This window comes from Hyperoodon ampullatus (genome assembly GCF_949752795.1).
Source record: "Hyperoodon ampullatus genome assembly, chromosome: 7".
NCBI lineage: Eukaryota > Metazoa > Chordata > Mammalia > Artiodactyla > Ziphiidae > Hyperoodon > Hyperoodon ampullatus.
Genome location: NC_136920.1, coordinates 74,648,498 through 74,659,328, shown reverse-complemented (window position 1 = coordinate 74,659,328; position 10,831 = coordinate 74,648,498). Strand labels below are relative to the sequence as shown.

Sequence of the window (10,831 nt, the reverse complement as noted above, 5' to 3'; positions counted from 1 at the left end):
TTTTGAAAAGATTAAAATGGTTTTCCCTTAATTCAAACTTTAAAATTCCTTTAAATGATCAATAAGACTGATATTCCTACTGTCTCCCAGTATTTTCTCCCAGATTTAAAATTTCTAAAAATTTTATTGCCAAGAATAAACAAATAACTGAGATGGACTAGTAGGAAACTAATGTCCCAGCTCACATGATGCTGAAATCATTTTGAAAGCTACCATTAGAAATGGTGCTGCGGGAATGGCACAGGCTGTAAAAGCCAAGCTATTTGCAAAATTATGCGAAGAGGAGGAATGACTCAATGCAAGCACCTGCTGCAGAGTGATTATCAAATTATCCACAGAGTAACTATGATCCTGCAAGTTGACTTTCCTTCCCCTCCGCCCACCCCCCCGCCATTCCATGGTCATCTGTATTTACCAGTAAACACCCACAAAACCACTGCACTCTGCTAAACCAAAAGGCCAAATTAAACGACTCACACTGGAATTAATGAGGGGCTGTAATAAGAACAGCCCAGCCACATCTGAAGGAGACATTAACCATTTGCAAAGGACTTCCACACACAGAATCTCACAGCTTGGAATAACTGCCCACTAAGGTGGTTTCCAGGGAAAGGTGCCACCGATGGGTTTTCCCAAAGAAAGTGCAAAACTTTAAAATAAAAACCGAAGTTAAAATATACCCTAACCATCCCTTCTACTTCATCCTGCCCCCCTCCACTACCACTTTTCTTTCCAGCTGTCAGTTTTTAAAGTGTATGTTTTAATTTTCCATGGTTGACCACAACCAAAGCTTTTTTAAAGGAGCATGGGATTCTATTCTTCTCTAAAATCTATATGCAGCCATGGATTACCACAGCTGGCCCTGGTAACATGTGCAAAGTCTAACTTACTATCTGAGACTATTTCTAAGGCTATTGTGAGTGACATTAGGCCTGTTTCTGGCAAGAAATCCTCTAGTTGTAATGTATACCATCTTAAATGGTCTTTTTGTGATCAGGGTCTCTCTCTTACACAAATGCAGGGCGTATTTTCCCCGATGGGTGTCCCAAGGAGAGCTTGGGAAGAAATCATCATTATCAAGGCGGTTCACACAGACACACAGACTTGCTTGTTACTGTATTTAAAGAAGTGGCCACAAAGAAATAGTCATTGCATTTACAATAGGAGAAACCTAGTATGCATTTCCAAGGAATCACATTTTGGGGAGAATTACAGAATAATTACACATATGCTTAGATCACGAGCATTCAATGAAGCGGACAGTATTTTGAGGATTTAAGATGTTGGCGTTTTGGTCGTCTCTAAGAAACCGGGATAATTCAGACATTCAAATGCAAAACCACACCATTTGGAGAGTGTAATGCGGTCTGTTCTGGTCACTGTTACAAATTCGGAAAGGATTCCCTGGCTGCAGACATTAGAGGCACTTAATACTTAAATCTGTTTCCAAATGTAAAGCATAGAACAAAAGTGCTGGGCATTAATGAAACGTATCCTAACACTGGTGTGCTGACACATTTCATTAAAGTGTCACTTTGGGAGAGTAAAAAATAATGACAACAGCTTTGCTGTGTGCAACTTGATAAGGTCCTCAGATGAAATATCATTAACTAATAACACATTAAACATCCATTTTAACACTATCAGGGTTTTCAGATCAGGCTGGAATTAATTTCATGCCTAGATGTTGTCTATAACCAATTACTATAAATGAATCTCTTTTGTAGGTCTAAATACTGATTGTTTATTCATGTTAGTTGTATTCAAACTGCCAGGAAATCAAGTATTCTTGGAAGTTATTGCAATGATCTTAAGAGAAAGATCTTAAAACATCAAATATCTTGTTTACTTGTAAATTAGTTATTTCCTGAAGGGATGTATTGTAAGTATTTTTTAAAATACACACTTTTATCATTTTTGTTGGGTCACTGGCAAAATACTTTTCTACTGCACTATAAAAGTTAAAGTGGTTTTCTAAGCTCAAAAGGGTTTTTCTTTTTTTAATTAAAACAAATTGGATAAAAATAAGAATTCAACAAATGTAGACCAAAACCTCAGCAGTTTATGAATTTGAAAAGATTTCCAATCTAACGTTCCAATTTAAAGCTAAGTAGTTTTCTATTTAGGAAAATTTTCCATGTGTAAATACATGCAATTTGTATTTTCAGTAAATTTTCAAAACATCTTCTTTGAAGATCTTGTGTTCAAAATATCAGAATAACGAGAACTTTGCAACTCTGGTAGCCACCTGGAACTCTTACCGGGCAGATTTAGATAGGCTGTTTTCCAACATTTATAGATTTGTTTGATTTTATGCAGAAGAGTCATTCTATAAAACCTAGGGAGGCAAGAAATTCTCCCAAGCTGGGCCTATGCAGCCAAGAATCGAGTTACAAAGTAACACAAAACAAAAGAGATGAAATAGAGAAATTAGTCTAGAGCAAAACAAGAGAAGTGTGCGAGAAACTTGGAGCTGGCAATCTCGTAATGTGAAAGGTTAATCACAAGATTTAAAATCTAATCTTGCTCTCAAAGGCAGCTCATGTAATTGCATACATTGTAAAGGGACATGAGAACAGTGGGAACAGAAATAAAAAACTTAAACAAGTGAGCTTGATATAAACTGTAAATTTAATATGGAGAAAAGTAAAAACTTAGCAAAAACAGGCACAGACCTCAGGAAGGGGTCAGCTGGGGAACTAAGACAATAGAAATGGCTACAAATAACTACTTCTAAAGAAAAGACAACCTTAATTTTGGATAGATACGTATTCTCATGGGATACTCCCTAAAGACCCTTTAGATTAAATTCCATTCATCTATGTTGCCTAGCAAATATTTATAGGGGACCTATCATGTGCTGATATTGTGGGAATACAAAGATAAATAGGACACAAGAAGAAGAGAGTCATAGCTCCCTAGAGTACAAAGTAGAAAGTATTAAGTGAGAGTTGAGAGGTGGAAGAAATTACTCCAAAAAAGGGCTGGCATTTAAATTCTGCCAGGAGGAACGTGCAGCACTTGGCCATATGCAGGTGGGGATGGGAGGGCACAAGCAGAGATAGAAAAGCCTGGAGTATGTGCAGAAGTCAGAGACAACTTCAGGTTGACTGGCAGTGCAGTCAACCGACACAGGAGCAGTGTGGGCATCATGGGATCTGGAGGAATCTGATTGATTTCTATGGAAAGTGGGAAAACAATGGAGCTTCTGGATTCCAAGAACGGTCTGATGTAAGGGTACTGGAGAAGGTTAATCTGTGTGGGGCAGTCTAGAAGAGGAAGAAGAAAACATAATCTCAGCAGAATATATTTCAGGACAGCAAAAATGCAGAGATTTGTGTTCTTGGGCCAGAAAGTACTGAATGCATATTTATGAGTTATGTGTCTCTAAATTTCAAGACTGTCAATTCTTGCTAATTTGGAAAAGCAGTGAAAGGTGTCACTGAGGAACATGTAATTTTTCAAGAAACCGTGGAAGACCCAGTGGGTGTTAGACCAATTTCCCCGTTTTTTCCAGAGAGATCTCTGGGTGTGTGTTGAATGCCAGGGACTGAATGGATTAAAAAAAAAAAAAAAAAAACACGCCAAGGGTGTATGTAGTTCCCTATCACAGCAGGAATTTGGATACACCTCAGGCCCAAGCATGACATACAACTACCTCATGAGCAGCCCCTGTGTCCAGGAATGTGCTAACCAGGATAAAAATTGTTTCTGTATCAACATCAGGAAGGGGAAGCAGACACACACATTTAGAGGCCCTTGGCAATAAGTGCATCGTGTTAGGGCTTGGGCCATCATTTACTGAAGAGGATAACGTACCGGTGAGTAGAACATTTTGCAGGTTTGTTTTCATAGGGACATTTCTTTACCTGTCATATTTGAATAGCATTTTATATTTTTCAAGATCTTTTTTTTTTTTTTTTTTTTTTTGCGGTACGCGGGCCTCTCACTGTTGTGGTCTCTCCTGTTGCGGAGCACAGGCTCCGGAGGCGCAGGCTCAGCGGCCATGGCTCAGGGGCCCAGCCGCTCCACGGCACGTGGGATCTTCCCGGACCGGGGCACGAACCCGTGTCCCCTGAGTCGGCAGGTGGACTCTCAACCACTGCGCCACCAGGGAAGCCCCAAGATCCTTTTAAATAGATTATTTTATTTCCCCCCAATAACCCCATTATTCTCGTTTTACAGAAAGAGTTACAAAGCCCCATCAGGCTGTGCGCGGCTGTGCTTCAGATCTCACAGCCACTTGGTAGAGGGGTAAGCACCCAGAACCCAGCTCTCTGGATTTCTCCTCCACTTCTTCACCTGGCCTCTTCCTACTTATCATCAGCAAATATTTATCAAGCATCTCTTCTGTAGAAGGCATACTTCTAAGTGTGAGGAAAGCCTCAAGTTTTCCTGGAAGTGTTAACACAAAAATCCTAGAAGGATTTTTGGTGCTGAATAAAAACCTAGCTCATCGTCCCTGCATAGCGCCCTCTGGTGGCAGTAAGATATAAATTATGAGGTAGAAAGTCCTGAGTTTTTAGGATTCAAGATGACTTGAGAGTTTTTTTTTAAATATATTTATTTATTTTTGGCTCCGTTTGGTCTTCGTTACTGCGCACGGGTTTTCTCTGGTTGTGGCGAGCGGGGACTACTCTTCGTTGCAGTGCGTGGGCTTCTCATTGTGGTGGCTTCTCTGGCTGCAGAGCACAGGCTCTAGGCCTGCGGGCTTGAGTAGTCGTGGCTCGTGGGCTCTAGAGTGCAGGCTCAGTAGTCGTGGCACATGGGCTTAGTTGCTCTGTGGCATGTGGAATCTTCCCAGACCAGGGACTGAACCCGTATCCCCTGCATTGGCAGGCAGATTCTTAACCACTGCACCACCAGGAAAGTCCCTCAAAAGTCTTTACAGAATAAATCTGATCTTCCAGAAAATTAACTGCCCAATAAAATTCAGCATGCTTTAATGGGAGATGACAAAATCCAGACTCTCAAAGATTTATAACCTACAATGTCCAGAATACAACTTAAAAATTACTAGCCTATGAAAAGTCAGGAAAATATGACCTGTAGAAAAATAAATCATTAGAATAGACCAAAAATAAGAGAAACAATAAAGTTTTTAAAGAAGACTTGAAAAACTTATTATAAATATGTTCACAGATTTATAAAAACAAACACAATGAGGAGACAGATGGAAACTATAAAAATGAAATAGGGCTTCCCTGGTGGCGCAGTGGTTGAGAGTCCGCCTGCCGATGCAGGGGACACGGGTTCGTGCCCCGGTCCGGGAAGATCCCACATGCTGCAGAGCGGCTGGGCCCGTGAGCCATGGCCACGGAGCCTGCGCGTCCGGAGCCTGTGCTCCGCAACGGGAGAGGCCACAACAGTGAGAGGCCCGCGTACCTCAAAAAAAAAAAAGAGAGAGAAAAAGTAATAAAAAAAATTAAAAATAAAAATAAAAATGAAATAAAGGGAACCTCTAGATCTTAAAAATACAATTTCTAAAATGAAAAATTCACTGGATGGACTTAACAGAAGATTAGATATTGCAGAAGAAAATATTAGTGAATTTAGCATGGCATCATAAGTTATCTAAACTAAAGCAACAGAGAAAATAGGCTTAGAAATATAACAGTGCCTCAATGAACTGTGGAAAAACATGTGGTAATTGGGTTCCCAGAAGGAAAGGAGATGGAGTGTTTGGAGAGGATAAAATCTGATGAATTATGGCCGGAAATTTTCCAGATTTAATGAAAAACGTCAATCTACAGATCCATAAATCACAATGAATTCCACGAAGAATAAACATAAAAACACACATCAAGGCACATCTTAATTAAACTGCTGAAAACCAATCATAAAGAGACTATCTTTTTTTTTTTTTTTTTTTTTTTGCGGTACATGGGCCTCTCACCACTGCGGCCTCTCCCGTCGAGGAGCACAGGCTCCGGACGCGCAGGCCCAGCGGGCATGGCCCACGGGCCCAGCCGCTCCGCGGCATGCGGGATCCTCCCAGACCGGAGCACGAACCCGCGTCCCCTGCATCGGCAGGCACACTCCCAACCACTGCGCCACCAGGGAAGCCCAAGAGACTATCTTAAAAGCAGTCGGAAAGGGAAAAAAAGACAACACATATAGTAGAATGAAGATAAGGATTATCACTGATTTCTCAAGCCAAACAATAATGGAATGGCATTTTTTCAATGCTGAAAGGAAAGAAAAAATGACTTTGGATTATTAATATCACATATAAAGGCATCAAAAAATATGAAATACCTAGTGATAAGTTTAACAAAATATAGTTAGGAACAGTATAGTAAAAACAAACAAAAAAATAGTACTGGTAGAAATTAAAGAAGACCCAAATGTTCATGGATTGGAAGATTCAATATTCCTAAAATGTCTATTTTCCATAAATTGATCTATATAATTCAAAGCCATCTAAATGAAAATCCTTAAGATGAAGCTGTGATTTCTAATTCTTCACTTTCACTGATGGATTCTTCATAATCTGTAACGTTTGCCCAAAGAGAGGTTGGTGTACTTTCTGCTTTGAGGCATCCTGTGCCTTTCTCAGTTTGTCAGGCTGGTTTTGTGATATTGCAGTCACCATGGGAAATACCTCAGGGTGAAGAGTTTGCTCCTTTGGAACCTTGTGCCTTAAAAGTACAGGGAGAGGATCATCAAAGAGATCATTGTTTTCCTCCTGAGTCTAGGTGGATTGTTCTAGCTCTCTTCAATTTTCCAAGTGGTTTATACTTTGGCTCCATACTTTGGGGAAGACCAGCATGAAGGCTTGAAGATTTCTTTAACTTTATCCATAGTTGTGCCTTCTGGAATGGCATTTGGATATGCATCCATGTGAGCAGCTCTTTGCAGGAAACTGCCCTCAGCAGGAAGCTCCTTTGCAGGTCACTTTAGCAAAGCTACATTGTAACTAACTTTTTTCTTTTTTTTTTTTTTTTTATAGCGCACCGTGTCTCTGCCACACTATACAACTAAAAACCTTGTAAACAATGCATGGGGCAGCATCTGAGGACTCTGGAAAGGAAATCGTAGCAGGCTGCTTGGAAAAAGAAGAGGAAGAAGAAGGAGAAAGAAAGAAAGAAAAGAAAAGAAAAGAAAGAAAGAAAGAGAGAAAGGAAAGAAAGAAAAGAAAGAAAGAAAGAGAGAGAAAAAGAAAGAAAGAAAGAGTGAGAGAGCGGGGAGGGAGAGAGAGAGAGAAAGAAAGAAAGAAAGAAAGGAAGAAAGGAAGGAAGGAAGAAAAGAAAGAAAGAGAGAGAGAGGGAGGAAGAAGGAAGGGCAGGGGAGAGAGAGAGAGAGAGAGAGAGAGAGAGACAGGGAGGGAGGGAGGGAGGGAGGGAGGGAGGGAGAGGGAGAGAGAGAGAGGGAGAAAGAAAGAAAGAAAGGAAGGAAGGAAGGAAGGAAGGAAGGGAGGGAGGGAAAGAAAGAGAGAAAGAGAGAGAAAGGAAGAAAGAAAGAAAGAAAGAAAAGAAAAGAAAAGAAAAAGAATAAAACTCAAAGCAAGACCAATTCAGCAGTGAATTATTGGGATTTTTTTTTTTCCACCAGTATCTCCAGCCTGGACCCAGAGGCATGCAAAAATCCAGAATTAGGCACAGTGCAGGCAGTAGGAGCTCCAAAAGATCTCTCATTTTAATCTAAGAAATGAGAAAGGGTGCACCTAGGGGTCCAAGAAGAGACTATTGTAACTAACTTTTAAACCAGGCACCCCCAAGATCTACTCATCTCTGGCCCAAATACACCTTTCAAATCTTTTGATCACACAATACCTTGCCTAACCTGTTGGTTCTTTCCTTAGATCAAAGAAGTAGAGATGAAGAATAAGTAATTAACTGAAGACCAGGTCTTTTTCCTAGTAGCTTCCCCTTCAGTAATCTCACAAACCATGTGAACAAGACAGCATCTAAAGAAAGTTCACAAGGCGGCAACAAGCCTGCACACAGTGGGAGATGGCTATGAGTTTGATCCCCCATCTCGATGATTAACTGAGATTACTTCCCCTTTAAAAACTTTCATGGCTGAGCAAAATCTTTGGAGTTGGTTTTTTTGGGAGACATGAGTTCACCTTTTCCCCAGATTGCTGGCATTCTGATTAAAAGCAATTTTCTTTTCTACCAACAACTGCCTCTCGGGTACTGACTTTCGAGTGGTGAGCAGTCGGACCTGAGTTCGGTAACATTCACAGGACAGATGTGGCTCAAAATATCTTTAATCTCACTGTAGGAGGAGTTTAAAAAAAAAAAAGTGAGCTCTGTACAAACTCTCTCCAATCCTCACAATGACATTGTTTTTTCTGGTTCTTTCTCCAGACCACATAGTGGATGGCTTCATGCTGACTGTGTGAAGTGGAATTCTATTTTTGGAACTAATTCTGCAGGGTAACTTATTCCACTGAAAATATTCTTCTGCTTTTGTATGCCGACATGTGTGGATCTGAGTGCTACCGTCTGTTGTGAGATGATGAAGAATGTCAGGTATGTTTCTAAATGTCTCGTTTATCCACAAGAACCTGGACTCCTAACTCCTCACTAAGGCTGATTGATACTCCTACCCGTAAGCTGCTTTGCAGTTCAGCCACACATCATGGTACAGAATCTGAACGATCCAGCTTCAAACCAGCTCGGATATTCCACTCAGACACTCCACCCAACTAGGAATTTAATAATATTTTGGATTGCAGAAAGTAGTATATAAGTACACACTCTAAGATGTCTTGCAGTCTGCCCCCAGAATGCAAGCTTCTAGCAGCTTCTCATTTTGTGAGTCTGAAGTCTCCCATGTACAAGACAGTTCTGTTATCGCCCTGAAATAAAAACGTAATTGATCCTGGGCAATGACCAGCTGGTAAGAGAGTCACAACAATCTCTCCCTTCTCTCTTGATGCTTCATTGACTAAAGATATCTGGGTAGGAGTTTCAATTTCAGCTGATATAATGCGTTTCTCCCAAAATCTTTAGTTAACAACAACTAGTTGACAACTCTCTGGTAACAGCGAACAGTATAAGTAAACCTTCAAGCTGGTGGAAATCCTGGTCCTGCCATCTACTGGCTGTGTGACCTTGGACAACTAATTTAACCTCTCTGGTTCTTCAGTTTCCTCATCTGTACTCCAACCTTCTTTTCAAAGTAGGGCCGCTTAATCCTTTCACGTGATCCTTATGGTAGCGGGACAGGAAGAAGGTGTGGGCCCTCAGGTTCTCCCTGTCCAAGAAGTCAATGGAGATTGTTGGATACTCGGCCATTTGCCCCTTGAAGGAGCTCACACCACCAGCCAACCCCAGTGAACTGGCCACCCAGCCGGGTGTGGAAGCCCAAGCCACCACTGACTGCACCACCATATCTGGGAACCTGCCCAAAGATTCCTTAAACATGATAGAAAAGCACTAGCAATAAGAGAAAAATATTGACTAATTGAGTTTTATCAAAATTAAAAACTTTGATTTTCAAGAAACGCTGTTAAGAGAAAGGTCAAGCCTCATACAAACAGGAAAAAAATATTCACAATACATACACCTGACAAAAGGCTTATTTCCAGAATAAATACAAAGAACACTTGCAACTCAGTAAGAAGACAACAACCCATTTTTAAAACTGCCGGGCTTCCCTGGTGGTGCAGTGGTTAAGAATCCGCCTGCCAGGGCTTCCCTGGTGGCACAGTGGTTGAGAGTCCGCCTGCCGGTGCAGGGGACACGGGTTCGTGCCCCGGTCTGGGAGGATCCCACACGCCGCGGAGCGGCTGGGCCCCTGAGCCATGGCCGCTGGGCCTGCGCGTCCGGAGCCTGTGCTCCACAACGGGAGAGGCCACAGCAGTGAGAGGCCCGCGTACAGCAAAAAAAATAAAAAATAATAAAAATAAAAAAAAAAGAATCCGCCTGCCAATGCAGGGGACATGGGTTCGAGCCCTGGTCTAGGAAGATCGCACATGCCGCGGAGCAACTAAGCCCGTGTGCCACAACTACTGAGCCTGCGCTCTAGAGCCCACGAGCCACGACTACGGAAGCCCACAGGCCTAGAGCCCGTGCTCCGCAGCCAGAGAAGCCACCGCAATGAGAAGCCCACACACCGCAATGAAGAGTAGCCCCCACTCGCCACAACTAGAGAAAGCTTGCACACAGCAATGAAGACCCAACGCAGCCAAAAATAAAAATAAAATAAATTTAAAATTGCCAAAATATTTGACTGTCATTTCACAAAAGGATATATATATTCTTGAGAGAATACCTGTGAGGGAATTTGAGGTGATAAAAATGTTCTACGCCTTGACTAGCAGGGTGTTACATATATTTGTCAAAACGCCATAAACTGCATGTTTTAAATAGGTGTATTTTACCTAAATTATAACTCAAAGTTTTTTTTAATAAAAGGGAAAGGGAAGGAAAAGAGGGTTGAAGTTATAGAACATTATGCAGCTATTACAAAGAATGGGTAGATATCTATTTCTGAATTTAAATATATGATATCAAGTGAAAAATTAAAGTTATTGAATACTACCATTGAGCCCATGTATTTTTCTAAAACGTAGTCTCTCGCCCCTCCCCCACCCAAATATATATATTTGCTTATATATACCCACACAGAATGGATACAGAGAAAAAGCACGTCAAAAGTTACTTTGTAGAGCATCAGAGGACAGGGGGACGGCCCTTTTATTTTCATTTTCTGCTTGTCTATACTTCTCAAATTTTCAATTAGACCATATTGGTTTTAAAATAAAATAAATTTTTAAAACTTTAATGCCCTCAAAGACCTGCCTTCTGCTCTCTAAATGATACAGTTAAAATACAAGATAGGAAGGTATCTATTCTTTCCGAGTATTTTTATTATT

At 41.0% G+C, this 10,831-nt stretch overlaps 1 pseudogene across 1 annotated transcript; it reads right to left on the bottom strand.

Moving 5' to 3' along the window:
• Nucleotides 1–6,437: 6,437 nt before the first annotated feature.
• Nucleotides 6,438–9,377, bottom strand: LOC307055608 (protein artemis-like; annotated as a pseudogene). The gene is made up of 3 exons: nt 9,115–9,377; nt 8,190–9,035; nt 6,438–6,843 (listed from the first exon to the last, which is right to left on the bottom strand). The product of its transcript is annotated as a protein artemis-like (transcript).
• Between the last annotated feature and the right edge of the window lie 1,454 nt (nt 9,378–10,831).